This window comes from Poecilia reticulata, linkage group LG7, assembly GCF_000633615.1.
Source record: "Poecilia reticulata strain Guanapo linkage group LG7, Guppy_female_1.0+MT, whole genome shotgun sequence".
NCBI lineage: Eukaryota > Metazoa > Chordata > Actinopteri > Cyprinodontiformes > Poeciliidae > Poecilia > Poecilia reticulata.
In genome coordinates, this window is record NC_024337.1 from 12202596 (window position 1) to 12207853 (window position 5258).

The window sequence follows — 5258 nt, forward strand, 5'->3', positions numbered from 1 at the left end:
AATATAACAAAGTTCTCATAGAATCATAATTATATCTTGATAGTTTTGTCATATTTTGCTGATTTACTTTACTGGTGCCTCAGGATGTAATGCATTTGAAAAAGTTAGATAGCTTATTAAATTTAAATCTCAAATTCCGACAGTTAAAGAACAAAATTCAGCTTTTAAAGATGAATAGAAGTAGAATAGAATAGAGTGTTTGGAATTAAAATATAAAGAAATAAGGAAAGAATTTCAAAAATACTGACAGTTCCGCTTGTGCTTGTGTTAATTTGGTTTCATTTACAATGCACTAATAAAAAACATCTGAAAATGTATTACAAATGTTCAAAGTTAGCAAAAAGCTTATAACTCAGCTTTTTCAACGTCTTAGTTTCATCTTAATGAGGGTAAATAACCTCAAGCTGAGTTATAAGCTTTTTGCCTAACTGTGAGCATTTGTAATAAATTTTCAGAATTAAAAAAAAATTTTTTAGTGATTATTTAAATAACCTGTTTTCTGGCTCCTGAACTGTTTTGTAGCAGATTATTTAACTTATAACAAGACATTGTTCTCATGTTATAAGTTAATTTATCTGCCAATAGAACAAGTAAATTTATATCAATATTAAGGAATTATCTACTTAAAACAAAACAAGCCTCTTGCTGAAAAGTTACTTTAAAGTTAGTTAGTCTTATTTTTAGTGTAATGAGATATTTGCACTAGAAACTGGACTAAGAATACTTGGTAAGAGTTTGTGTTTTTACAGTGGACTGACAGGAAATTATTTGAATCATCATTATTCCCTTCGTGTTTTTTTCACTGTGTTTGCTGTTGTGCTTTTCTGTTGCAGGTACATGTAATAAATGCCCACCCTGCTGTTTTAAGGGGACAGAAGAGGTCTCAGGGGAAATCATGAAGTGTTATGAGCAGAAACCAGGACCAGCCTGTGCTAACCATTTCTATGTGTGAGTAGAAAACAGATTCATCCTTCCATATTCATCCATTCTCCTTCAGCTTTGAGCTCTGATCAGTTTTCCTGTAGGTGTTAACACAAGCGCCACCTGGTGGTGTAATTTTATAACAGTAACACCTGGAGAAATGAACATAAAATTACAAAAATATTGCAGGACATTTATTTACCAGCTAATTTATAAGAACATAAAACTGAACTAAATGCTCAGTCTGTTTGTTGTGTCATCTAATTTTAAATGTTTATTTTTGCGCTTCATACAGGAATAATTAAATTGTCCAACTGTTTTGTTTCTATCTGCAGTGTTGAGGACAAACGGGGGAAACATTTTTGCATCAACCCGAATTCCCAATGGCTGCAAAACAAGAGAAACCAGGTGAGTCTCAGCTAAAAAATCAGTAAGTCAGTCAAAAACAATTTCAATTTAATTTTAATTTCTCCACTGCTTCCACATATAAACCACATATAAACAACGTCAGGATGAAAAAGGTTTAGACCAATTTCTAATTATATTCTCATATAACATTTGAGTTAACTCTGTATTTAAGTGATTGGATATTTTTTTAACTCAATCAGTCCAGAGAAGTAATAGATGAGGCCAAATTGTAAAAATGTGCTCAGTTATACTATCAATGCAGCTTCTAGAAAACACCCACTGTTCTTGATTAAATTATAACTTTTGATGGTGCAAACATTTACAAATGACTATCTGTGCATCAATTACTGGAAACAATATACACAACTATGAGGGCTAAAAATGTGTAAGTTTTCTGTTTTACAAAACATATGTAAATATTTGCTTTTTTCTGTTTCTCATCACAGGAAGGGTTAAGCTGCAAGCTAATCTGACAAGCATCATCGGCACAAATTCAATTTTGGAGCAAAACAATTTTGTATGACTGTTGTCAAATGTTCATCTGAACCAGCAGGTCATTTTGAAAGACTATAGGGAAACTGTGCCGTAGTCAATAAAAATTCAAATACACATTGTATGTTATTGTAATTATTATTATTTATTTATTTCTATTGCTGTATGTGTTTATAAGTTACAAGTTGCATCAGAATAACTGAATTTTGACAAACTCTTGTCCCAACGTTAGTAAACTTTGGACACAGACTCTTTATGGGCTTTTGATTGGCACATACACGACCATATTTGACATTCCTGTAACCTGTAGCTCCTAATTTAAATCCAGTAGAACCTTTTCATGTCAAAAAGCAACTATAAAGCTAAGCTGAATCAAATTATCTGCGGAGTTCATCAAGGTCCCGTCCTCGGTCCTCTTACATCAGGGGTGTCCAAACTTTTTGCAAAGAGGGCACATTTTTTAATTTCTGATTTTTAACAAAACAATGAGCACCATACATAGACATTCAAGTCATACTTTAGACAGTACTTTGGAGAATAAACATAAACTAATAAATGTCAAGACAAGAACCAAAAATAGAACAAGACACATACAAACAAAAATCCAGCAATTAATTCCTAAGTACATGGATACAAAGTAGATAACTAAAAAATAAACAAGCAGAGATAACAGAAAGAAAATCAAATATAAATTAAACAGAAAACAACTAAACAGGGCACTTCAAGGTCTTAATGTATTCTGTGCTACTAAAATTGTTATAAGACTTAGACAAAGGTTGTATACCATTACATCTGGTAAGTAATGGGAGCACCACTCATGGGGTCACATCGAGTGTCAAAGACCTGACATGGTCCAGAAACGGTGACCAGATTCTTGAAAATGTGATTTCAGAGCCTTTGACAGTATACCTAATTTTTTCCAGTTTCATGAACGAAAGGGCATCTTTTATCCAATGAGAATGTGAGGGTGGGAGAGGATTCTTCCAATGCATCAGTATGATACGTCTAGCCAGTAGCGTGAGGAAGGCCACAAGGTCAGCATGATGGGTTGGCAGTAACAGGTTTTTGGGGAGAACCCCAAATAAAGCAGTGAGTGGAGAGGGCTGTACTGTGGTYGAGGTGATTACAGAAAGTGAGTCAAAAACAGATTTCCAAAATTGAAATAGGGAGGAACAAGTCCAAAACATATGACCGAGAGTGGCTGGGCCCAAACCACACTTCACACAGCTTGAATCCAYRTCTGGAAAGATTCGAGCCASTTTGCTTTTGGACCAGTGTRYTCTGTGRACGACTTTACAYTGAATAATTCTATGTCGGGCACAAATTGATGAGGTGYGAATGCGTTCTAGAATAKTTTGCCACATTTCATTATCAATCTCTGTGTTAAGATCATCARACCAAGTAGCTTGAAGATGGCCAAGCCCAGGAGTCAAATTGGATGTTAAGAGGTTGTATATTTTTGATATTGTATCCTTTGGAGTGGGACTAATTTCTAGCAGTTGATCAACCATATTGGGGGCAAGAATTATTGGAAAACCTGGGAAATGATGACGAATAAAGTCTCTAACTTGTAGAAATCTAAAAAAGTGGGCAGCTGGTRAGTTCACATTTGAAGATAATTGAGCAAATGAGGCAAAAGTACCATCTACAGTAAGTATATATCTTTCAGAGAAAAAAGCCTGTGGCTTTCCCAAACTGAAAAAGTTTTATCAATGAGTGAAGGTGGAAATAGAGGATTAGAGTTTAGTGGTGATAAAAGAGATATTCTCTGGAACCCAAAATGATACATAATCTGAGCCCATATTCTAAGGCAGTTCTTAACAATTATATTGTTAGTGTAAGTTATAGGAGATGTTGCAGTGGGAAGGCATAAAAGAGAGTGCAAGGAAGCAGAGCTACATGAGGCCTCTTCTATCGGTAACCATTTGGGAGTCTCACAGTTCGCATTGCACCAAAAATTACATTGTACGAATATTAACAGACCAATAATAGCATAAGAAATTTGGTGTGGCAAGCCCTCCCATTTCCTTACTTTTCTGTAGGATACTCTTTCGTATTCTAGGAGGTTTTCTGTTCCATATGAAATGAAAAACTGAAGCATTGAGTGTCCTAAAAATATTTTTGGGGATAAATACTGGTAAACACTGGAAGAGGTACAAGAATTTCGGCAAAACATTCATCTTGATACAGCTGATGCTGCCTGCTAAAGAAAGTGGCAGCATGGACCTGAGTCAGCTGTTCAAGTAAGGGAGTGGAATTAGCTTTAAAAAGTTGTGAATAATTCTTAGTTACATTGATTCCCAGGTATTTAAATGCTTGCAGAGAGATCTTGAATGGTAAGCTAGTTAGTGGGTAGGCCATAGCTGCATCATTAATAGGAAATAATTCACTTTTATTAAAGTTCAATTTATATCCAGATATTTGTCCAAACTTTTCAAGCAGGTCTAATAGTGGAGGCATTGAGGTCTCTGGGTCTGAGAGAAAAAGTAACAGRTCATCAGCATATAAAGAGACTTTATAGTACAGACCACCTCTTGTGATGCCGTGCATGGGACTGGATCTAAGGGCTGCAGACAGAGGCTCTATAGCAATTGCAAACAAAAGAGGGGAGAGTGGACAGCCCTGGCGAATTCCACGGCCTAGGTGAAAATATTCTGAGTGGTCATTATTTGTGCGGACACTGGCTAATGGAGAAGTATATAACAGTTTGACCCAGGAAATAAAGGAACAGCCAAAACCAAAACGTCGCAAGGTGTAAAACAAATAGGACCACTCTACTCGATCAAAAGCTTTTTCAGCATCCATTGAGATAATCACTTCTGGGGTATCAGCTGATGTAGGTGAATATATTATATTTAGCAACCGCCTAATATTATGAAAGGAGCGTCTGTTTTTAATAAAGCCTGTCTGGTCAGGGTTGATGATTTTGGTCATGATTACCTCCAGACGTTTTGCCAACATCTTTGCCAAAATCTTGACATCTGTACAGAGCAATGAAATTGGCCGGTAGTTGTTGCTGACTSGTGAATCTTYATCTTTCTTTAGGAGAARGGAGACAGTAGCTTGTCGCATTGTGAGAGGGAGAAMACCAAATTCATATGCTTCTTTAAGCATGTTAAGCAGAAGGGGAGATAGTTTGTCTGAAAAGACCTTATGGAATTCTGATGGAAAGCCATCAGGTCCAGGGCATTTCCCTGGACCTGATCAAAGAAACTTTCATAGTGAGCTTGATCGGGTGAACACTCTGAACTGTATAAAGTGGAATAGAAGTCTCTAAACTGATTGTTAATAGTTTGTGGATTAATAGAAGAGATGTTCATTTCAGCGATGTGCTGGTTTGAAGCTCTCTGCCGAATCTGATGAGCAAGAATTTTGCTGGGCTTGTCACCAAACTCATAATAACTATAACGGCTTTTTAATAATAGTGCCGCAGCTGC

The 5258-nt window shown here is 36.0% G+C and overlaps 1 long non-coding RNA gene across 1 annotated transcript; it reads left to right on the forward strand.

The window, feature by feature from the left end:
- The first annotated feature begins 825 nt into the window (after nucleotides 1-825).
- On the forward strand, nucleotides 826-1943 carry LOC103467240 (uncharacterized). Its single transcript, XR_534052.2, has 3 exons — nucleotides 826-948; nucleotides 1257-1329; nucleotides 1776-1943. It is a non-coding gene; the product is annotated as an uncharacterized LOC103467240 (long non-coding RNA).
- Nucleotides 1944-5258: the final 3315 nt, after the last annotated feature.